The following is a 24,814-nucleotide window of genomic DNA, read 5'->3' on the forward strand; positions in this document are numbered from 1 at the left end:
CAGTTTGAAAAAAAGAGAGAGGATTCTGCATGGGGAGGGGAGCAAGTATGTCTCTGTATGAAATATCAGTTGTAGGCGTGCATGTAGCTACCAGAGAGAGAGAGGAATATCTGTGAAAAGCTCATGTGCCATCTCAGAGATCACCCCCGCCACACACACCGTGTGCCACCCACTTCAGTAGTATTGCCTTGTGGGCAAGAGTTGTGTGATGTCTCTGGGGGGTAAAGCACAACATTTATACACATGTGGGAAACACAAAGGTTGAGGACAGATTTTTAGATGGAGAGGATGGGACAAAAAGCACAGAGGGGACCCCCCCCCCAAGAAACTACAGTGGTACCTTGGGTTACATACACTTCAGGTTACACATGCTTCAGGTTACAGACTCCCCTAACCCAGAAATAGTACCTTGGGTTAAGAACTTTGCTTCAGGATGAGAACAGAAATCGTGCTCTGGCGGCACAGTGGCAGCGGGAGGCCCCATTAGCTAATGTGGTACCTCAGGTTAATAACAGTTTCAGGTTAAGAACAGACCTCCAGAACGAATTAAGTTCTTAACCCAAGGTACCACTGTACTGGGGGGGGGGGGGGAGGCAAGGAGAAAGAGAGAGTCATCATTTACCTTACTCAAATTCCAAACAGCTTCACTAACTATTATTGTACAGGGCTTCAGCAGCTACACCGACTCTCAGGCTGTACTGTACCTTTCAGATTTTGCAAGGTTACAACACTGTGCCAGAACAAAGGGAAAAGACAGGTGAGGCACAATGCTGTCATAGAGCGAAGTCATGCTGAAGCATCACAAAGATTTGAAGGTGCTTGGCATTTCACATAACCAGATCACACTTGGTGTTAGATTTTCCTCACCTTGTGTGCCATTTGTCTCTGTTGGGGTGTTCTACAGCAGAGGTGTTTAACCTGCAGCCCTCCAGAAGCTGTTTGATTCCAACTCCCATTAGCTCCAGCCGGCAGGGGCAGGGGCAACTGTACTCCAGCAATGTTTGGAAAGCAATACAAATATTTGACCGGTTACTTGACTAAGTATTGCCTGAGTTTGAACATACTTTTTTTCATAGTAACTTCATTTGCTGTATCATTCCAGCTCACCGGTAGAGAGCAGCAGATGTTCATTATTCTAGCCAGGACTACTTCCAAGAGCTGTGCTTGAAATGAACTGAAACTGACAGGAGCCATGTTCCTGTAGCTTCCCATCTTGATTTTTTAAAAAATGTTTCAGTAGTAAAAAAATGTGCTCGACACAGGGTAGTGGCTTAAAAGCTACTTGCCATTCTGGTTCTTCCCTCCCCCCCCCTTTAAAAACCTATCTTCAAACACTCCAAAAATATCACCTTTCTATACCCCATTTCCACCTACAGTGTTCTTGACAGCTACACTGTGTGTGTGAGTGAAGTATGTGTGTAAAAAAAACACTATGAAAAATGCATTGAAGAAAACAACAGACAACACACATTGAAGAAAACAACAGACAAGAACAGAAATTCAGAATATTCAGGGGTGCAAAAATGTCCCTTTGTTGAAAAGTTCCCCCACCACTCTTTCAAAATCACCCCACCCCAAAGCAGCTTCTTTCCTGATAGAAAGGTCCATCATAGTTTTCTCCATGTAATTATTCCTGCAGAACAGCTTCATGGTGTGTCTAGTTAAGTGAAAGCATGCAATGAAATGTGCTTAGTGCCAGGGATAGCTATTCCTGTTGTTGATCTGCCTCCGGCCAGGTGTGAAAATGCTCAAGTACAGGTATGTTTGTTGATGACTTCTCTGCCACCTACATCCTGTTGTTGTTGTTGTTATTTATTCACCTTTGCCACAATATAGGCAGGAAGCATGGTGCCCAGGCCTCAAGAATCGGGGAAGAATTTGCATTTTTCTCACCTCATAGTGTGAAGAAATTGGATAGGAACAGTGTTCCTCCCCCCCCCCCCTCATAATGCTAAAACCCTGGGCAATTTGGGACTGACAATAGGCGGTATTTACCCACCTAGCTATAAACGATGGAATTCATTGCCACTATATGTGGCTATGGCCACTAACTTGGGTGGTTCTAGAGTATTTCATGGAGGATAAGCTATCGATGGCCTCTAGTCACAAGAGCTGTATGCTCTTTCTGGGATCCAACACGTTCCTGGAATACCAGCCGTCAGGGAGCAACAGTAGGAGAAGGGAGTTCTTCTCATGTCCTGCCTGTGGGATTACCATAGGCATCTGGTTGACCGCTGTGGAAAACAGGATCCTGGACTTAATAGGTATCTGGCAGGGCTGTTCCTCACTGTAACAATGCCCTCAGAGTACTTGGATTTAGATCAGGAGTGACAGGTACCTGAGGTAGAGGGTGAAGAAGAAGAGGGAGGTGAGCTAATGGAGCAGAGCCTGGTGGATGGGGCCCCCTGCCACTTCCAGACATGTCTGGCTGTGCTGTAGAAGCAAGAGTCCTTGAGGCGACTTCTTCCCTGCCCATGGAAGAGAGGGCGCTGTCAGAAACTGTGGAGGCCTCTCTTCCATCAGAGGACATGGGCATTCTGGGGTGCAGCCTGATATGCTGCTGTTGTCTCCCAGGGAGAGGTGGCACATCAAAAGAAAAGAGGAGTTACATTCCCCACCTTCAGCCCAGGAGACGGACAGTTGTGAGTATGTCTGCATCTTCTGCTTAAAAGCTTGGCTAGTAGGCAGGGAAACTTATTGGAACAACTATGCAGCTCCTGTGCAGACCTTCTTGTTATTGATCATGGACTTCTGATCTTTTGCCCTTATCCTAGACTGGACTTACACATGTTAACCCTTTGCCTTGTAAGAGCCCCTGATCTGTATCCGATGCTTTTCATGCCACTGAGTCTATACTGTTAATCTGCTTTAATAAAGTAACTCACACTTACAAGCAGGTGCACTTACTGTCATGTGTTAGGCGGGAACCAGAACACTAATTGTCCACACCTTCCGTGTCCTAGGTATCACTTCCTCAGCAAGGGAACTTCGGAAGGTATTCAGCTAGTGTTTGCAGTTCTTGCCACCACTGCCGGGTCCTGTCTTATCCTTGTGATCCACTCCTAATGGGATCTGCCTCCCTTGCCGCTGCACAGGGAGGTGCTGACAGAGTCAATATGAGGAGGAGCCGTCAAGCCAAGGGAAATATCCACAGGGACCAGCAGCGATGGAACAGCAGAGGCTCAGATAACATGCTGGGTTGCAAAGACTCCTGCATGACTTCCAACAGTGCTCAAAAGAAACCTTCCCTCCTCAGCTTTCCACTGTGGCCTCTTGCCAACACTAGGCAGATTACACTTAATGCCAACCCCAGGGCCTACCAGGCCAAACAAGAGCATCACAGTCGCCTCCCTGGGTAGGAGCTGTCTTGCTTTCTGGATGCAGACCACACCTCCTTTCTAAGATGCCGCATTTCTTTACATGGGAAAGGTGCAATTAGCCGCCGTACATATCCAAGTGTGTCTGCTTTGCCTTGTTTAACAGAGGAGAGGCCTTAATTAAAGACCCCCTGATGTTAGAAAGCCACATTAATTATTCATCCGAAAACATTTACATAGAGTCCCCCGTTTCCCTTCTTCAATAAATTATCAGCTTCACGTCTCCATAATTTATCAAAACGACTAAAAATACATTGTCTCGGCCCCCGTCACCTCCCTCCTTGCTCCGGCGTTGTGTCTTCAACATGTGATGGGTTTGTTTTCTTAATGGAAAGGTTCCCTGCTGCTCACAGGGAGTGGGTGAAAGGGGAGAGGGAAGGGTGGAGGAAAGGAAGATGGAAGGAGCTTCCACTGAACCAGCTGACAAGGGTGGTGGCTCTTCTTCCTTTGCCCATCAATCTGGCACCAAGATGGTGCTCCACGGTGGTCAGTGGCCATGCTGGGTGGTGTTGTTGTAGAGGAAGAAGCAATAAAATGAAAAGGGGGGCAAATGAGAAGTCAAGTGTGTTTTGTGAAAGCCATAGTGCAGCCTTTGCCAGTCTGCAGCCCTCCAAATTTTTGTTTGGGTGGGTGGCGGTATTGTGCAAGAATGCCAAATCAGCTTAAAATGTAAAACCTCAATTAGAAACCTCAAAATAGCAACAGTCTGGAAAAAGGTTTGGCACAAGGAACACAAAGCAGAGCTTGAGGAGGAGTAGAGATGGGAAAATCTTCCTGTTCAGGTTTCATCAATTTCTCATTTTTCCATTCTTAAGTTTAGTTCTCCAAACTGCAACATAATTTTGTGATTTTTTTTTAAGCTGCCATGAAAATTAACCATCATTTTTAGCAAATCTCTCGAAATATACAGTGGTACCTCTGGTTACGAACTTAATTCATTCCGGAGGTCCGTTCTTAACCTGAAACCGTTTTTAACCTGAGGTACCACTTTAGCTAATGGGGCCTCCCGCTGCCGCCATGCCGCCAGTGCACACTTTCTGTTCTCATCCTGGGGAAAAGTTCTTAACCCGAAGTACTACTTCCGGGTTAGCAGAGTCTGTAACCCAAAGTGTTTGTAACCCGAGGTACCTCTGTATATATGTACACATTTTTTTGCAGAGCAATCTTCCCTGACGTAATGCATCTTTGTATACACTATTTTCACTAATGTGTGCATTTATATGCACACTTTAACCCAGCACAGTCATACCTTGGTTGCCAAACGTCTTAGTACTCAGATGTTTTGGCTCCTGAACACCACAAACCCAGAAGTATGTATTCTGGTTTGCGAACGTTTTTTGGAAGCCGAATAGCCGTTTTGACTGTCAGCATTGTTTCCAGGGCCAATCAGCCAATCAGAAGCCACACCTTGGTTTCCAAACATTTTGGAAGTCGAATGGATTTCTGGAATGAATTCCGTTTGACAACCAAGGTACAGCTGTATGTGCATTTTGGCTAGCTAGAGTTTCATCTTAAGAAAGCATGGGGAAAAATAGTTTCTGGGACTCATTGCCACAGGATGCAGCTGAGGCCAAAAATTTACTGTGATTTAAGGACACGCATGAGACCTCTCTATGAATAATGACAACTAGAGTTTTAATGCTACCAAATGTTGAAAAGGATATAAAAACAGATGCTTCAGGACTAAATCCAATCTCTAACTACTAGAGATTAAGATCTGACTCCTTGTAAGAGCAATTTATTCCCCATCTGCTGGAATAGGGAGCTTGCAGGAGATCTTCTAAAGCATCTGGTACTGGTCACTCTCAGACATAACCGTGGCCTGAACAGACATAGTTTCTGGGGAATTCATCATTAAGTTCCTAAAATAACCCCAGGTTGAAAGGTTATAAGCTTTTATAATGTATCTAGAAGATGGCAGGAGCAATGGGAAGAAAGCAGAATAGATGCATAGGTACAATTTTTTAATCGATTGTGACACTTCTTATTGTACAGCTTTTCCTTTATGAGTTTGCCTGCTATGCAATTGATTTCTATCCCTTCCTTATAGAAGCAGATGATTGGAGTGGGGTGGGGAAATAAAACACAACATGGGAAGTTGCTTACATGGGATGACCACTGTGATAAATATAATTTAGAACTGGACGAGATGGTGTCTGGGTCGTATCCAGAAGCGCTGTTGTGCTGTGTTAGCAGCTTCACACACTGCTGATTGGATTCAGGGCAGAACTCTTATATTAATCTTTCTTTCTGTTTCATTTAAACTTATATAATTAGAGGAGGTTTATGTCAATTAGAGGAGGTTTATGTTTACAGTAATAGGACCAGAGTTATGGAAACCTGAGGACCATTGTGCCTATGCACAATGTATTTGCACAATGTATATGCCTATGTATTTGTTTACCTGTTCAGACAGCCAATTTTTAAAAATGGCTTTTGAGATACAAATTTTCCAAGCTTACACAAAACAACAGGTTGATTTTATTTATTTATTTTTAAAAGACATATGTATTGTACCTGGTCCCAGAGGAGTGTCTGACCCATGGAAGTAGTGGGTGTGGTGACAGACGCCATTCAGCAAAAGGTCACCACACTTGTAAAATTAAACACCTGCCCTTGCCATGTGCTTCAGTATGTCCACAATTGGGTAACATAATTTTCTACTGGGTTTTATTCCTCCTTATCACGTGTCCGAGGGAGGCAAAAACTCTAGATGAGCCCAGTTTGTCTACAGGAAAATTCCTTCCCAGCTCCAAATACCATTGTTAAACCATAGCACATAAACAGGGGGCACAAGGAAGCAAAGCAGAATTAGTATACAAGTAAAACAGGGTCACTTTACTTTACTTTTTAAAACCACAGAAAACAGGGAGGCTGGGTGGGCTGCTCTTCAGCTGACTGCATTGCTGTGGTCGGGCACAGTCAGCGTTTATTTCCAAGCGGTGGACCAGAGCGGAGGCTTCTCCATCCCGACCTGCCGCCCAGGCTCCACCCATCAAGCTTCAGGATGGTGGCTGTGGATCAGGTAAATCCAAATTCAAGCAGGGGAGTGCAGTCCACTACTTGGATCAGGAGAAAGTTGTGGGCACCACATGAAGAACACACACACATCGAATGCCTTAAATCCACTTTAAAATGCCGTGCGTACAGTTGTACCTTGGTTGACGAATGCCTTGCGACTGGAACGTTTTGGCTCCCAAACGCCACAAACCCGGAAGGGAACATCCAACACAGCTTCCACGGCTTCTGATTGGCTACAGGAGCTTCCTGCAGCCAATCGGAAGCTGCCCCTTTGTTTCCAAACATTTTGGAAGTTGAACGGACTTCCGGAACAGATTCTGTTTGACCTCTGAGGTACAACCAAGGTATATGGTTGTGGGGATTGAAATGTCACCAGGTCACAAAATAGGGGTGTTTGTTTCCATTTTAGGGGGTGTGATTTGACCTCATAATATGGTTTTAAATGACGGGGTTATGGTGGGGCTTCTTATCTTTCACCTCCCCCCCCCAACAGTTTTGAATGCCATGTGCAGATTTTATGCAAATCTATGCACTTTTTGATGTATTTTTGGGGTGAAGCATTTCTTCTTTCTTTGGTGATGCATAAGTCGCTAGCCAAGGAGTTGGACCTAGGGGTGAGGTAGACCTGGATTTAAATCCTCTTCTCATCCATGAGGTTTTCTAGGTGGTCTTTGGTGAATCACAACTTCAGAGGGATGTTTTCAAGATAAAACAGAATAACACCCATGTTTGCCACCTGGAGGACCATGAATGATATGGAATCAATCTGCCATTCTACTCCCTTCCATCCTTTCATCTTTCCAAAATGGACCAAACAATTTCCTAAAGCTGGAGTCTGTTTCCTCAGCTCTTAAGAGTTGTCTGTGTTCTTATTGTGACAGGAAATGTATGGAAATGAATAAAGGTCAGACGTGAAATCAATATTTTGAAAATAGGTTTGATGCTTGCTCCTCGACATCATTTGTGGGGAGTGACTCTACCATTAGTATGAGGCACAGAAGCCTTGTCATTAGAAAATGACACTCCAGTTAATTCATCTGTGCTCTAGCTGACAAGGTGGACAAGTTAGCCCAGGGCTCTTCAGACGTTGCCATAATCTGCATAATAAACCTCTCAAAGTAAAGAAATCCTCTGAAGTGGACATAAGTAATCACAGGTAGCTTGACTGGCTGAATGTCCTCTTATCCCAAGTCCGGAGGCAGGCAGGTGAAAGAGCAATGGAAGAAGCTGGATCATAGAACCGCACAGTGTGCTTTTTATGAAATTTGAGGGAGAGGCTGCTGGGAAGCTACAAAGTGTTGGGGATTTCATTCCTCCGTGCTGCAGATGTGTGGGATTGTTACATGTCACATGTCTGTGTTTGCATTCCAGCAGTGATTGTGGGAGTCTTGTGAACGGAAGTTCCGTTCTGTGTTGCTTTTGCAGTTCTTGTCTCCCCCCCGGCAGAAAGAAGTAGAGGAGCTATGTTTTCTTTGTTCTGTTCTGTTTGATTTTATACACAATAAATTAGGCTTAGATGTCACACCTCAAGGCTCAGCTTCTGTTTGGACTGCTAGTGTTGTGTGCTCATGTTCTTGGATATGGATCACATCAGTGCGACGGGACACAGGAGTGATGAATCATCCTGGGTGGAGCTGCATTGGTTGAGAGGCATTGGCCTCGGCATTTCCCAACACAAAGCTCATGAAAGCTTTTCTCAGCAAGTCAACATATCAGTAATTATTTTCTTTTTTAAAAAAAAAAAAGATCAGGGAATCAACGTATTCATGGCTAAAAAGCTGGTTTGTTTACTTCAAGGATGGAAAATGGCTGTATTCCTTGAGCTCTCACAGGTCTTTGGTTTCATTCACACTGCAATTTATTCCATTTTCTCAACATTTCCCTAACTTTTAATTTCTGCATTATATGTGAGAGCAAATGTTTAACTACAAAGCTGAAGACTGGCATATCTGTCTGTTTGTCTTTCTGCAAATGGGACCTACATTAACACGTTGGAGTGGAGTGTTCCTCCTTAGTGTTCCTGCCAATTAGGCAAATCTTCTTTCAGGGAAACTGTGTGTCCTTTCCTCTCCCTGCTGACTTTCTAACTCAGCCAGTCAACTTTCCTTGACCACTGAGCATGCTCAGTTTTCATTTGGCTGTTTCAGATCCACCCCCCTCCACATTTTTTGTACTTCTGCAAATCTTGGGGTTTTCCTCCATATGTTTGCATGCCAATGTTTTGGCCAAGTGAGGTTCTACACCTCCGGGAACTGGTTTGATATCTGTATACAGGATATACTTTGAGGCGCCGTGATTCTGGAAAGAGAATATAGGACTTAGCTGCCTCCGGCAGGCCACAATTCAAATCCAATCAGCAAAGTCATTTAATCTCTAAGCCTCAGCCTTCCATCTTTGAGATAGCAATGGCATTGACCTCACATGCAGAGCTGTGAGGCTGAATGAGGCTGCGATTATGAAACACATTAAAAATGCCAGAGCAACCACAAACAACTTTAAAACACCTGAATCTCAGAATGTTTTTTCCCCAAAGGGGTCTTGTTGATTTCCCCCACATATTGCTTTCTGCAATGAACAATATTTTGGAAATTATGTGAAACTTCAATAGCTGGCTCACCCAAAGTAGCCATTTTGGACTTCCAAGAGGTACTTTGGCAATCTCTACACAGATTGCATGATAAACACTAAAACTCCAGCTGTTTTACTTCATTGCCAGAACTCTGCTGTTGATGTGGATGCTATGTATACATGAAGCAATCAAACGTGATTTCTTTCCTGGGGAATTATTTCACCACTCATCCCCACTGCTGCCACTTCTCCAGCTCTTTCCCCTCCATGATCTAAGAAAGACTCCCCAGCTTTGGGGTTAGCAGCAGATCACAGCAGATGTATGTTCTTTAGGATTCGACCGCCATTTTGTTTAATTAGTCTTGACATGCTGCTGTTGCTGCTATGGGAGAAATGTCAAGAGAAATTAAACCAACTGGTATCACAAAGACTAAGGGTGGGGGAGAGAAGCAAATTCAGTGTTTCACTTTCTGCAGTGAAGTTTGTGCCACTAACTCTCGCTGCTGATGGCTTTCAAGGAGAGAAAGGAATTTGGAAGAGACCTAAATTGATGTGAAGATAAGACTGGATCATTGTGAACCAAGTTCTTCTAGACCTGACTAATAGATGCAAATGCAGGACAACGTTGTAAGGTTTCAAAGCTTAGTGTGTTTTCAGAACTAACACATTACAATCTAAGGTGGACTCATAGGGTGAGTTTAGTGTGTGAGGATTTCAAGTACAGCAAGATTGTTTGAACTGAACATATGGAGTTTTGTATTGGGATCCATACTTTCAAACTAACTCATAAAGGATCCAGAGTTAGGGGATAGTGAAATGGCCAAATTTGTGGATTATTGAGGATGTGAAAAACCAAAGACAGCCAACTGCTTCAATAGAATCTCTCTCAATTGGTTGCATGGACAACAAAATGACAAACAGAGTTCAGTATAAGTGCAAAGTGGCACACATCAGGGCAATAAAACTTTACTAATATGCATGCTGGAAAGACATTCTGGGGTCCTGGTGGATATCTCACTGAAAACTCAGTGTGCGGCAGCTGTGGAAAAATCAAATTCCATCCTAGGGATTATTAGGAAAGGGGATGAAAATAAAACTGCCAGCATCATAATATCCTTATGTGGATCTGTGTTGCTACTGAATTTGAATGACTTTGGTCACTCCATCTCAAAAAGGATACTGCAGAGCTGGAGAAGGTACAAAATTATCAGGATATACAGCTCTTTCTGTACAAGGGAAAGCTAAAATCTTGCCCCATTTTAGTTTGGAGAAAAAATGGCTGGGGGGGGGGGACATGGCTCAAGTGTTTAAAATGATGCATGGCGTGAATAGCTTTTCCACTCACACAGTTGTAAGAAATCGATCTTTTTGTGTGTGATCACCTACATTTTGTAACTCCTTGCCTATTGGCATCAGGCAGACGCCTCTGCTGTCCTTTTTTCAGTGCCTGCCTTAAACATTTTGTTTAGGCAAGACTACCCAGGTATGCAGATATTGATATGTTTTCATCTCTTTTACTGTTAAATTTAATTATTTTGAAATGTTTTAAATTGTTGTTAACTGAAATGAAACTGACTTCAGGATAGACAGAAGAAAATATTTCTCCTCTACAACTCATGGTTAACTTATGGAATCAGATCCTCAGTGTGTAGTGATGACCGCTAGTGTTGATGGATATGAAAAGGGATTAGACACATTCATGGGGGATGGCTGTATCAAGGACTACTAGCACTATACCACTGAAGACCAGTTCTTTGGGAAGAACAGTGGGGAAAGGGGATGCTGTATTCAAGCTCTGTTGGTTCCTAGAGGCAGCAGGTTCGCCATTGTGATATGAAGGATGCTGGACTTGATGGACCACTGGTCTGATCTAGCAGGGCTTTTATATTCTTAAGCATGGCATCAGTAGATCCTTTCGGCAAGGAAGCTCTTTGTTTCAAGGACGCCAGTGCCACAGAACATAAGGAGAACATACAAGAACTGTATAAGATGCATCAATATTGTTCTTACAGTTAATTTTGAAAACAGCCTTGAATTTTTGCCTTAGCGTATGCCTAATTACTACACATATGGCTTGAACGCCACTGCGGGAGAATTTCTTTCAAATCTGCCATGCAGATAAATGTGCTCATTTCCCAGTAACATCAGGTATTTCAGTTTCAAATTGTTGTCTCATAATATTTCGCTGCTGCTGCTCAGTGCAGAAGCAGATATGCTGAATCAGTCAAGGCTTGGATGTTGGAAATGGGCAGAATATTCTTACAATGTTATTTCAATTTAATTGTGTGATATAAGGGCTATTCATTTTTTTTGTTGGCAGAAGAAGCCCTACCATACTCTGATCAAGTGCAATAAATGGGGGGGGGGGAGAGAGAAATAGGTGAAGCAGAATGATTCAGGATACTTTCCTCCATTCCCTGAGTTCAAATGCACCATCAATCCTTCCCACCCATCAGTTAAGGGCTTCCACAAAGGCTATTGTTTTTGCACCTAGAGCTCTGTGTTTTCCTATATCCCTGTGATTCTCTAGGTATGTGGGCTTTGCAAGAAGAGAGGCTGTTCAAAATGTTGCCTGCAGACCACTGAAGAACTCTGGAATTTTACCTACTTATTTATCTACTTATTCAAGTGCAACATTGAGGGATTTTTTTAATTTTATTTTTTAAAGAAAAGGTTTCATTCAGGATGTTTTTTAAAAAATCTTTCAAACAAACAAATCTTTCAAAAGAAAACAAACAACAAACAAAACCCAGAGCTTTTCAGAACTCTATAGGAAAAATTCTAGATGGCATCACATTATGATGCCTTTGGGAACTTGTATATGAAACAAGAATACGTACCACTTGGCCACCTCTTAATTATTTTCAGGTAAGAAAGAGACAACACCCTTCTCCTTTTCCACACCAAAAACAGGAAACTAATATGGATTTTGGAGTTGGCTGGCTTCATAAAGGTCTTGCCCTATTATGGTTTATGGAGGAAAATGAATCCCTTTTACTTCCTCCATGAAAATACATGGACCTGTTCTACAATATGGCATATGTCATTCATTCTGGAGGGGGTATTGTGCCTGAAAATATCATCTGCTTTGGCCAAAAGTGGGGGAAGTCATAGTCATTTTAGATTGACCATTGTAGCAGAACACAAGTAGTTTGGAACCTAAATTACAGAGCAAAGCAGAGAAAGCACAGAACAATGCAAAAACAGAACATTTTCTCCTTTTTTAGGTGAATCTTGGGGGAGTGCACGCCTCTAAGATTTACATTCCACCTAACTAAAAGAAATGAAGGTTAAAGATTTGGATGCATTTTGATACTGTGGCTCAAGGAACAAAGATAAATTCAAGGTCCAAAAAGGCTTGAGACTCATTGGCAGCAAATCTTTGCAACAGCGATGGTAAACTGTCACTCTCTGAGATGCTTCCCATCTCTGGCTTAGCAAAGAGGCACATGAAGAGGGACCCATTTGAGCCCAATATACTCTAAAGCCAGAACAGTCAGGTATGAGTAATAATAATGGGCTGGTAGATACAGGAGTTTTAGAGGAGTATTCCATTAAATCATTGTGCTAGTGGAAGGTAGCACAATTCCAATTAGTGCAACATGCCTTTCCTCCCTCTTCTCCTCCACATGCCCCCTACATCCTCCTCATATCTGTTCTAGAGGTCAGAAGAACACCCAGAACAGTGTGCAGGGAGAGTAGAGAGAAGATTGGAACCATCTCCTTAGTGCTACGTGAAATGCAACCATAGAATTTGGCATGAGGAGGGTTGGGAATTTTAATATTGTAGTTTAGCCCTCAGGCAAGCCCTATCTTTTCAGATTCAGTTTCTTCCTTAAAGAAATGTGAACTGAGTGTTAACAAAAGCTACACACTCAAGGATCACTTCATGAAGATTAATAATTTACACTTCACATGCATTCAGGATCCTGAATGAGTATACATCCAATCTAGATGGCTAAAAAGCAGTAAGTACCAGTGTCGCGTAATGGTTAGAATGTTGGACTATGACCTGGGAGACCAGGGTTTGAATCCCCACCCAGCCATGAAGCTCACTGGGCGACTTTGGGCCAGTCACCATCTAATAGCCTAACTTGCCTTGCAAGGTTGTTGTGAGGATGAAATGGGGCATAACCATGTACACCACCTTGAGCTCCTTGGAAGGCAAAGGTGGTGTAGAAATGTAATAAATAGATAAAAGATCAGAACTCTTCCCTCATGCATGTATTCGCAATGCAGATGGGTGTGCAGAGGGATATGGAGATGTATCTGTCAGTTTGCATTTCTTAGTGCAGAAAGTATTGATCTGATGTGTAGAGATCTTTCCTATTCTAAATTAATTCAAGAGGGTTCTGGAAGCTTCTAGAAGCTTCTCTGTGTGAAAGAAACAAGCAGAAGGTTCATGATGTTTGGGTTATTCCTTCAGAGAAGCTGAGTACAGCTGGTTTAAACTGGTTCTCTTATCTCTTTCTGTCAAGGTCATGCTGACTATAGAAGCAGGGCCAGAAGGAGTCTGGATTTCACTTTCTCTGTCTCTTTTCCTTCTGGTGTGGTGTTCTGTATATAAAGGTAAAGGTAAAAGTACCCCTGCCCGTACAGGCCAGTCGTGTCCGACTCTAGGGTTGTGCGCTCATCTCACTTAAGAGGCCGGGAGCCAGCGCTGTCCAGAGACACTTCCGGGTCACGTGGCCAGCGTGACAAAGCTGCTCTGGCGAGCCAACACCAGCGCAGCACACGGAAACGCCGTTTACCTTCCCGCCATAAAGCGGTACCTATTTATCTACTTGCACTTAGGGGTGCTTTCGAACTGCTAGGTGGGCAGGAGCTGGGACCGAAAGACGGGAGCTCACCCCGCCACGGGGATTTGAACTGCCGACCATACGATCGGCAAGTCCTAGGCACTGAGGTTTTACCCACAGCGCCACCCGCATCCCGTTCTGTATATATTGTTAAGGTTTAGACTTATTGTAAGTTATTGTAAGTTTAAGTTAAGTTGGCTGCAACTGGATTTCTTATGGACAGTGCCAACCCTGAATACATTGGATTTGTGACCATTATGCTCATTTGCCTTCAGCAGCAGTAAAGCATACAATTGCCTCTGGTCTATTTTTTGGAGAATCCTGCAACGTGTTCAAGTTGTTACTCTGCTAACTATACGTTGGAGTTCTGCTCTGGATCAATATTGAGTAGAATTCCATGACAGTATCCAGTGCTTTTTTTCTGGGGCTGCTCCAGGGTATGCAGTACCAGCTACCTTTTCCTCCCCCCCACCCCATGTGAAAAATGTGGCACTTACTGAAACAACTTCATTCTGAGTACTGCCACCTTTTTTCCTTAAAAAAAGCGCTGGGTGTATCCATCTTTATCATTGTGAGTCTAGGACTTGAGAGCAAACGTGATTCCATATGAATTTCTTTGTAACAATAATTAAATAGTGATCTTGTGTATACCTAAATGGTGGAGTATTTAAAGGAACAGAAATCTGAATCTGCATGCAAGAGTGCACAAGGCCAGACAGCTGCTTGTCAGATTGGAGCACAAGCAAGGCTATGTTATGGGTCTTAAGTGTTTGTGACATAGGGGTCAGATGCTAACGCTGTCTGCTGGGATGCAGTGTCGTGCTGCTGACTCACCCTGGAAATTAGATTAAATAGATGCTATTAGTTCCCATGCAGGAAAGTCAAAGCTCTTCAACGTCAGAGGGAGGCTGCAGGTAATAATCCTAGTCGAGCTGCTGCCATAAGGCCAGCAGAAGTGGACAGGAGGGGTGGGCGGGCTTGGTGACCCCTTTTCAAATTCCTGCTTGGCTAGGAAGCTCTCTCGGCATCTTTGCACAATGCAGTAGCTGCAAGTCTAGCCACCTTGCCTCATGTTGCGAGAACAGATGAGTCAGTCATAGTAAGGCTTTTTGTATACTGAAGACTGCTATAGAATGAAATGGCAATGAATGATGATGTGAGTTTTCTAGAATCATGGAATCAATGTTGACGGGGGTCTTGTAGGTCAGCTAGTCCCAGCCACTGCCCAATGCAAGCAATCTGGAGGTCAGATCATCCCCACCAGAGGGTAGGCAAGCCTCTGGTTGAAGGCCATGGGCTCTCACCATCCCATAAGGGAATCTGTTTTATTCTTGTGAATCTGCTTTGTTTTCAGGTTTAGTAAACACACGCACACGCATACACACACACTATTGTTGTAGGCTGTTTTGGATGGACTATATATAATAAGTGGCATGTAATCTATTCATTTTTTGAAAAAAAGAGTGTCTCTAAAAGTTCAACCATAATCTACTCTTTAGTAAACTTAACCCCATAGTATTTCCCTTCTTCTGTTTTTAAGCTTTGGCATAGTTTTACGAGCTGCAAAGGCATTTCTGGGAAAACAATTATTTTCCATTTAATTAATTATTTCTACAATTTATATAGCACTGAATTACAATTATCTCTAAGCTTAAGAAATGCAATAGAGATGAAATCAGTTAAAAATTAACTAGAAAATTAGAAAATTAAATGCCTGTGGGGCGGGGGGGGGGAGTTTTCACTAGGGGCCAACAGTTCAACTGGGTGGGGACTTGCCTGACCTCTGCTGAAAGGAGCTCTTCTTGTGATGAACCAGGTATAGAAAGTTAAGAAGATTGACCAGGGATCAGGTTCCGTGAAGGAAGTGGATGGGAGCTACACTGATGATGCATGAAAATGGCTCATTGATAATTTTAGTGGCTGGTAACGTTAGAACAGCAGGTTTTAATAAGTTTAATCAGCAGGTCAGTCACTGAAAGCCCGGGTTGATTAATCATTGCAGACCATTTTAATCAATGCCAACAAATTAAATGGATGGGGCTGCGAGCTAAGGTTGTATTTTTAATTTTTTTTAAGGCAGTCTAGATTCTGGTGTGCTCATCATAGTCTGCTAAGGCAAAGATAACATTAAAGAGGACACTGTACAGTAACTTTTAAAATAAATCAATAAATTGTAAGTTGTCTCACATTTCCTTTTAAGAACACCCCCAGAGATGAGAAAGTAATCAGTGATGGGAAAGAATCTGAAATGCATGGATTGGGGTTGAGCTTGCATTTCATGGCTCTGGTCCTAGTTCTATTTGAAATCAGACACAGATATCTATGAAGCTGGGTGGAGGTGGTCCTTAATGGATATTTTTGGCCTGTGGTTCTCCACTCTTTGCCATCCGTCTCCACTTTCAACATGCCAGAAGCAAGGGATGGCAGCAGAATACATCATCCCAGTGAGGCAACAGCTCAGGTGAGAGGGTTAGAGATAACACAGGGAGCCACAGCTAATTTGAAGTGGGGAAGGTTCAGCACCATGGACAGTTCTGCAAGTACTGATCCAGTTTCTTGGTATACATTCAGGACCATGGATAACAATCATATGGCCAAGGTAGGATACACATTATCCCAGCACTAGTCTACAGTAACTGCCAGGGTTTTTGTTAGGCTGACCAGGAGAGTCCATCCCACTCCCAAATACTGTATCTGGCTGTCTTAAAGAACCTGCATTTTTCTCTGTAGTTGCTGGCTCCTTCTTGGAGGTGAAGACAGTAGTATGGATGAGCTGGTTGGGAAATACTCCCTCAGGGTCCTTCAGCACTCTAGAGGAGTCTGCGGACAGTGGTGCGTCCTCATATTTTGTACATAGGGTGCAGAATCCAGGTGGTGTGCTCGACTTGGGAATGATCATGGAGCAAGTCTGACTCCTTTGTGCTGCTGCTCCTGGAGAGTTCAGTCACTGGACATTCTTGTTCAGGGGCTGCAGGTGGTTATAGTAGTGGTGGGGCCTGAAGATCTGACTGCACCCAGGGACACTGGGGCTTATGAGAACTGCATATCCCTTAGTTCCCAATGATGGAATGGAATCTTACAGTGTTGAAAGCCCTCCTTGCTACCAAGGCAAGGCCTGGGGAAGGCCTGGGAACATCACAGAGGATGCTAGAAGTTGCTGCCACAGGCATTATGTGATATATGTAGGTCTGAGAGAGCAACGAAGGGTGTACCACCCAAGAGGTATTCAAAGGAGTTTGCTAACCTTGCATATGTTGCTATTGTTGGATTTTACAGTTTGTTTGACAGAGTGAGCTGGAGGCTTGGCTTCAAGATGGATGCCAAGAAAGGGGGAGGTTTGCCTTGCCCACCTCCCTTAACCAATGACAATTATTCATCTTGGTCTGTAAAGATGAAGGCCCTGCTGCAGAATCAGAGGCTTTTTGATGTAATTGAAAACCCCATCCCTGCAGCACCAACCAGAGGTTGGGAGTCACAGAATGTAAGGGCCAGGACTGCTATAATTCTGTGTGTCTCAGATGATCAGTTGGTGCATGTTCAGCATTTAGAAAATGCGAAAGAGGTATGGGACACGCTGCGTACAACGCATCAGAGAGATGCTGGTTCTTCAGCGTTGCTGTATTTTGAGAAATTGACCAATCTGAGACTTGCGCCTGATGGAGATGTTCAAGCGCACCTGACAGAAATGAAGTTTCTGCGTCAACAGATGGTGGAACGCAATTTCCGTCTTCAGGAGGAAGTGTTTTGCTTCATGATGATAAACAGCCTTAGCCGCACCTACAAGGTTGTTGCCAGTCAGCTTGGTTCCCTACCGGCCGCGCAGCTGACCGCGGAGAGAGTTTGTGCTGTGGTCCTGAATGAACACGACAGACTTGCTGCACTGGAAGAAAAAGACAGGGGGAGGGAAGAACAGAGTTCTAATTCCCCCACTGCTGATGCTACTGGGGAGCATGGTGTAGCATTGAGTGCTGTCCGATGCTACAATTGTGGACAGACTGGGCATCTACAGCGAAACTGTAAGAAGCCGCGCCAGTCAAGAGGAGCAAAGAGCAGCTCTACGAAGCCTCAGGCGTCAGGCAAAAGCCGTACCAAGTGCCAGGTGAAACCTGCAAAGGCTATGATGGCGAAAGGAACCACGCCAGATGTTGGGAACTCGTTCATAATTGACACGGGCGCAACGGTTCACATGTGCCCGCACAGAGGACTATTTTCGACGTTGAAGAAGCAAAGCTTCACTGTGAAACAGGCCAACGGTCAGGAGTTGAAAGCGACTGGATTTGGGACTGTGTATCTTGAGAGTCTGAACTTGACTATAAGTGATGTTTACCTGGTTCCAGAACTGAGATTTAATCTGCTGAGCGTGTCGCAGATTGCAAAGAAAGGACTGAGACTGTCCTAAAAGCTGCAAGATCTACAAAGATGGAGAACTGTTTCTTACTGCCAAAGAGAAAGATGGACTGTATTTGTTGACTTTTGATCAAAGTGATTACATGAAATGTAATTCTTCTGTTTCTAACGAAATCTCTCTTGCAGGTGTGACCAGTGCGAGCACCAGGAAGCTCACCAAGAAGGTCGACAGAGCATTTCAGCGGGTGTATGCTGATGTGATTGGTCCTCTAGAACCATCTAGAGGCGGAGCACGATTTTACCTTTTGTGTGTGGATTGTTTCACTAATTATTCTTGGGTTTATATGATGGAGAAACCGCAAGAAACTTTAGAAAAGTTTCAGGAGTTTTGTGACAAGGTTAAAAATATGCATGATGCTAACATTGATTGTCTTTTCACAGATGAGAAGCAAATCTTTCTGTTACAGAAGTTTCAGAAGTTCCTGGATGGAAAAGGGATAGACCACAAAGTTGCAGTTTCGCAAGAAGCGTGGAACAGGGGGGTCTGTGTGAGAGTGAACAAAGAATTGCAAAAGGGGATGAATGCGCAATTGCTGAGTTCACATTTGCCACATGAATATTGGGCCGAATCGCTAGCGTCCTATCTTCATGTGTGGTTGAGAAAGGTCTCAACAGAGTTGGGATGTTCTCCTTTTGAGAAGCTGTTCAATAGAAAACCTTCTGTTGCCTATTTTAAGGTTTTCGGGTCTCATGTGAGAACAGAAGCTCCAGGTGGAGTAAAGAATGCCAGAGGCAGCTCCGTGAACCAGGGAATTAATCTTCCTGCGTTCACACTTTTAGCCCGAAATGCAGCATACCTTGAACTTTGTTGCTCTGGAAAACACCTCTTCTTTCCACCAGCTGTCTGTGGAGCCTCTGGCTTCTTTCAGACGCTTCTCTTCCTCCTTGGAGCAGAGGAGGACAATCCACCAGCCTCTCATGCAGATGTTCGATGAATCGCAACCATCCTCTGCTACCACTGTTGGAGTTCTGCCTGGGTCAGAGGAATGTGCCACAGCGTAGGCACCGGCAGATATTCCTGTCGACCTCCCCGCGTCTTCACTCTGCTGATAAGCAGGCGAGGTCCGGCGATTCTTCTCAGATGTATGAGAGGAACACACCGTTCTTCCTCTCTCCCCTTTGGTGTCCCCAGGGAGGGGAAAGAAGCAGACAGAAAACTATTTACATCATTTATTTCTGCCTCTTACATCAGTACAGAGAATCATGTCTGCACTCAACAACAGCAAGAAGAAACTCCTCCCAAGTACATCCAGTACGGGTCATATGACACACACACACTGAGCTAACATCCGGTGCTCAGTACAGAATGGACTGCCCCTTTGTTCCCATGGCAACAGTCACAAACATCCTGTCTGGCTTTCCAGCCACAAGCAGCTGGCTGAGCTGCTAGAGCCTTTGCTTGCTGCAGCATTGGTGCTTTATGGTAACAATATGTATGTTAGTGAGCAGAACTGAGTGAAGGATTATGAGTCATGGGAGTGTGGAGAGTGTGTGTGATCTTAACAGTGACTAGTTTATTTCTGCTTGCTATTTTGTTGATATTGTTTTATAGATTATGAATTGATTTGTTAATAATTTAATATGACTTTTGCTTTAATTGTGATTTTTAGCTTCTTCTTTTTTACTTTTTTCTTCGTTAACCATGTTTCATAGATTGTATTGTTTCACCAATAATTTTTAAAATTATTTTCTATGATTTATGCTATGTTTGTGATGTTCTATTATGTTCTATCACATTATTGCTATTTATTATTTTTAAGATGCTTTGGGATTCAATCGAATGAAAAGCGGCATAAAAATATTGTAAATCAAATAGAACCAGTCATGCTCCTGGTTAGATCACTGGGAATTCAGAATGGGGCCCAGTTTTTAATTGAGTTTATTTTGGACAGGGGTGCAGAACTTGGCCTGGGGGCTAAATGTGGCCCTCCAGGCTTCTCTATCTGCCTCTCAAAACTCTCTCCCCTTTGTTATTTGTGTGCTTTTTAATCAATGGAAAAGTGAGAAATGCACACACACACACACACACACACAAAATATCCCATTGGGCTCTTTTGGCTTTCTCTGACCCATCATGTACATGCTTCTCTGTCCTGTCACACAAAAACCCCACCATTTCAAACACTTGCTGAAATAATATTGATTTACTGAGTTAACTTAAGTGAGCATTGCCTGCTCATTTCTGGGTTTTAACTTATTTACAGTGTTACTTGCTTGGGGATTCTTAATGAGTAGGATGATAATAGGTTTCGGCAATTATGAGGCCTCTTGGTATCTGTGTTTATGGGTAGGTAGAAGCAGCAATTGGAGACAAACATTTCAAAGCTCAAAAAGCTGCTCTCTTGCTTCCTTTTCACTGAGCATATTGCTGGTAGTCATTGTCTTCCGCCACAGAAAAAAGCATGTATATGAACATGGAGCAGTGGTGGGGGACCTCTGGTTCACAGACTTAATTACCCCACAGACCCAAGTAGGCCCAACCAGGCCCTAATTTGGTCCACCAGGCCATTTCCCTCCAGCTATGCCCACTTGCCTCACATATATGATGGGGAGGTGTGTGGCTATAAAGGAATGATGGGAAGCCTTGAGGCATGCTCCTTACACTCAGATCAGATTCACTCTGAAGTTTTTCCATTGCACTTCAAGTCACCACAGGTAATCTGATGGGAAGTGGCTGCAAACCTGGTTTCAGCAGTGATCTTTCTTTTGAAACCCAGGTTGAACTCAAGCTATGCTGCAAAGGGAAAATTAGTGAACTGATATTATGGTGGCAACCAGTGATTGACAGGTGGACCTACCTGTCAAAGTGGCTTGAGGTGCATGGGGAAGCATGGGATCCTGGTTTTCTGTGAACCAGGAAGTAAAGGAGGACCCCACCTCTGGCATAGTTTTCAGGATTGCTGATCCATTGTGATGCCCACCACCAAAGGAATGTGATGACCCAAGCAAGATGGAGATCAATAGGCTCAGAGTTCTGGAGTAGACTGGAAGCAAAGGGAAAGCAAAATCAGGACCTTGGACAAAGGTGGTGGTTCAGGACCATGGGTAGCAGCCTGCAACTGAGGAAGGAAAGTTGTCTCAGCAGGGTCTTGAAGCAGCTGGTGGAGGTTTGTAGCCTGGACTAGGAAGTGAAAATGGCTCCTTCCCCACCATGGCCAGTTAAACAGGCAGTGCCATTTCTTGCAACTGTTGTCTTTCAAGTTGCAGTGGGGTTTCAAATTGTGGGGGCTCCTTTGGGGAAATCTCCTCAGATCTTTTGTCATCCTCTGAGGACTCTGCCATACTATCATTGGAGACCAAGGGAATATGTTTTTCAGGGGATGAGATACAGGTTCCAGTACTGTTGTAGGAAGCCTCTGAATCTGAGGATTCCTCATCTAGGACCATGAGAGTTACCTTTTTCTAGTAAACAGTTTTTTTAAAAGGGCTTTGGGACTCACTGCTGAACTTTTTCCTGGTCCCATAATATTTCAAAAGCAGCCCTTAAACTATATTTGGAGACCATGTTAACCTTATTTAGAAGAAATGTTCATGCATCGAACCAATGCATGAGCAAGGAGCATTGCTGCACTGACTGCTCCCACCTTAGCATTGCACATGCCAACTTGTGCCATCCCCTGATGCCTACACACTCTTGTGCCTGCTGCACCCAAGGAAGCTGCCATGGTGAGTGACTTTTGTCAGGACAAATGGCTTTGGCATTCAGTAACACATTGCACTTGTGTCAGGGAGAGGGTGGGGTTGAGGTGTGGGTTGCTGAAGCCCTCCCTACAAACTTCCTGGCCTCTTCATTCATTGAGCTGAAATGGGTTTCTAATTGTAGTTATTCCATTTGGGTGTAGTTTGATCAGTTTCAGGGTAATAAGAAATAATTTGCTGGGAATCAGGAAGCAAGGGAGGAAAGAGCACATGAGTCAGAGTCCAGGAAGAACCAACTACCAAGCCATTGTACATTGGAACTTATGCTTAGTATAATAACCCACTCCATAGGGCAGCCTTTCTCAACCTGTGGGTCCCCAGATGTTGTTGAACTACAACTCCCATCACCCCTAGCTAGCAAGGCCAGAGCTCGGGGATGATGGGAGTTGTAGTCCAACAACATCTGGGGACCCACAGGTTGAGAACCGCTGCCATAGGGTATGACTGCCACATGGAGACCCGCTTTTGGACATTTTCTAAGGTTGCTGTATGTGTACAGTGGTTGTGCTGGGTTTTCTTAACAAGCAGATCAGATAACTGTTGCCACCTGGTGGTGTGGAGAAAACAATTTGATCAGCATGATCAGCTGGTGCACACCAGTGTCTCACTTTGTGCTGATATCTCTGTGTATGAAAGTGGCCTCTGTCGAGTGACTGTCACCAGCACCAGCTATTGTTATAGCTTTTGGAATGATATGATCCATTTGTCATTTATAATAAAACATTTTGATTTCTTTCCAAGTGCAGAGTGTAACTCGCTTTCACACACAGACAGAAAATACAATATTTCATTATACCCAATGTTATCAAGAGAATGACAATAGAAGTGGGGAGTCATGGGATGGCAGCCGTATTCCCTTGCCACATGAGAAACATTTTATTGTCTTCAGCTAGGAGATCACCTGAAAATCTAGCACAGGAGCCAAGCGTTTGCAGCATTTCACACTGGCTGATTATTTTAAAGGTATCCGTTATGGATCTAATAGGTGTTAATGTGGATGTAAGGATGTTGCTAGGAAACTTGCGGGGAGCTAAATGGAGAAATGCTACTAATAGAGGCAGTGACAGAGCAGAGCTAGGAAATAAATGTTTACAGCTCTTCTGTAAAGTTATTACATATGCAGCATTTAAACACTGATTCAGCTAGTTATTTAAGCACATCCTTCAAAGTGTTCGACTGAATTGGAGTCCTAGCCAAGAAAAAAAGGAAGAGCACAGCAACCTGTAAGGCTTTAGATGATGTTCAGTGATGTACTGGGTGGTCTCCACAACACTGTGTGCATTTGCCAACTTTCTCTATGCATGTGTCTTCTGATTTGCTGCTTGGTGCTGCTGGCAAAGGTGTGTTGCCTTCCCTGCCCTCCTCTGTGTTGTATAAACTGTGGTGTAGCAGGGGTGGGAAACTTCAGGCCTGGGGGCCAAGTGTTGCTCTCTGGGTCGCTATCTCTGGGCCTGAGGACCCCCCTCTCCCCAGGCCAGACCCCTCAGGCCCTCTGGGTCCTTTTGCCTGGTTGCAATGTGTCTGTGAACTCTGTAAAAGACACAGTGGTACCTCAGGTTAAGTACTTAATTCGTTCCGGAGGTCCGTACTTAACCTGAAACTGTTCTTAACCTGAAGCACCACTTTAGCTAATGGGGCCTCCTGCTGCTGCCGCGCCGCCGGAGCCCGATTTCTGTTCTTATCCTGAAGCAAAGTAAAGATTATCAGAGTGTGTAACCTGAAGCGTATGTAACCTGAAGCATATGTAGCATGAGGTACCATTGTATGTGCTTGACTGGATGGAGGCTAGAGACAGCAGCCTGTGGAAAGCAGCCTACTGTTACAAAGGTAAACTGTGACTTCATTCCTATGATCACTTTTGTCTCTGGCTCTGCCCACCATTGGCATGTAGCCTTGCACTGAATGTGGCCCTTGGGCTGAAAGCGGTTCCCGTTGCTAGAATAGCCACATGCAATGCTTGCATCATGAAGTCTTTGGACCATCCAGGCTTGGCCTTTTGCTAGTGCCTGGTCAACAGAGCAGCCTCTTCTGCTTACTGCGCATCAAGCTCCAGTTCAAGCTTCTAGATCCATGGATCCTCGCCTGCAGAACTTGTCTGAAGTCAAGATTTATATAGAGCTGCTCACAGCACCTGCCCAAGCTGTTATACACTTGGCCTTTTCATCCCTGGCTTCCATCCAGGGAGCCAGTCTGGTGTAGTGGTTAAGGGCGGTGGACTCATAATCTGGTGAACCAGGTTTGCTTCCCCGCTCCTCCACATGCAGCTGCTGGGTGACCTTGGGCTAGTCACACTTCTCTGAAGTCTCTCAGCCTCACTCACCTCACAGAATGTTTGTTGTGGGGGAGGAAGGGAAAGGAGAATGTTAATCGCTTTGAGACTCCTTCAGGTAGTGATAAAGAGGGATATCAAATCCAAACTCCTCCTCCATTGTAACACGTAATCTTACACGTTATTCCCCGTGACCATCAATGTTTTGGGCACCTTGACACCTGTTCTGTATGCCCTCTCCCACATACCTTCTCCTCCCAAGATGCTTTCCTAGCAGTGGTACCCAACATGCACAGGCAGCTGCTGAGGCCCCAGTGCCTTGGCAAGACCTAAGTACACTGATGATGAGGACCCCTGGTTGTCATCTCCTAAATTGCTGACAGCAGCGATTTGGTCCAGGAAGCTTCCAACCCTTTTGAATTTCCCATTGTGGGAAGTTTAAAAGTGCCTAGTGGTCAGCCACTGGACAAAGCATAGCTCCAGTTGCTGCACTCGCTGGAAAGGGCCCACTGATGTCAAGGAGGGGCATCAATGTCCAAGGGGGCTTCACAAACCTGGAGCCAGTCTTGCCTTCACACATAGCGGAGCAGACAAACCAATATGCATTTCCTTCCGTAGCTGGGCTGGGCTGCTTCCCCTGCATGCTATGAGCCTGTACTACGCAACAGGACCTG

The 24,814-nt window shown here is 44.3% G+C and overlaps 1 long non-coding RNA gene across 1 annotated transcript; it reads right to left on the reverse strand.

Annotated features, from left to right (window-relative positions):
* Positions 1–1,908: 1,908 nt before the first annotated feature.
* LOC308476565 lies at positions 1,909–21,077 on the reverse strand. The gene is made up of 3 exons (XR_013985961.1): positions 20,971–21,077; positions 2,619–2,775; positions 1,909–2,338 (listed from the first exon to the last, which is right to left on the reverse strand). It is a non-coding gene; the product is annotated as an uncharacterized lncRNA (long non-coding RNA).
* Positions 21,078–24,814: the final 3,737 nt, after the last annotated feature.

The sequence above is a fragment of the Podarcis pityusensis genome (genome assembly GCF_964106645.2).
Source record: "Podarcis pityusensis genome assembly, chromosome: 4".
NCBI classification, from domain to species: Eukaryota; Metazoa; Chordata; class Lepidosauria; order Squamata; family Lacertidae; genus Podarcis; species Podarcis pityusensis.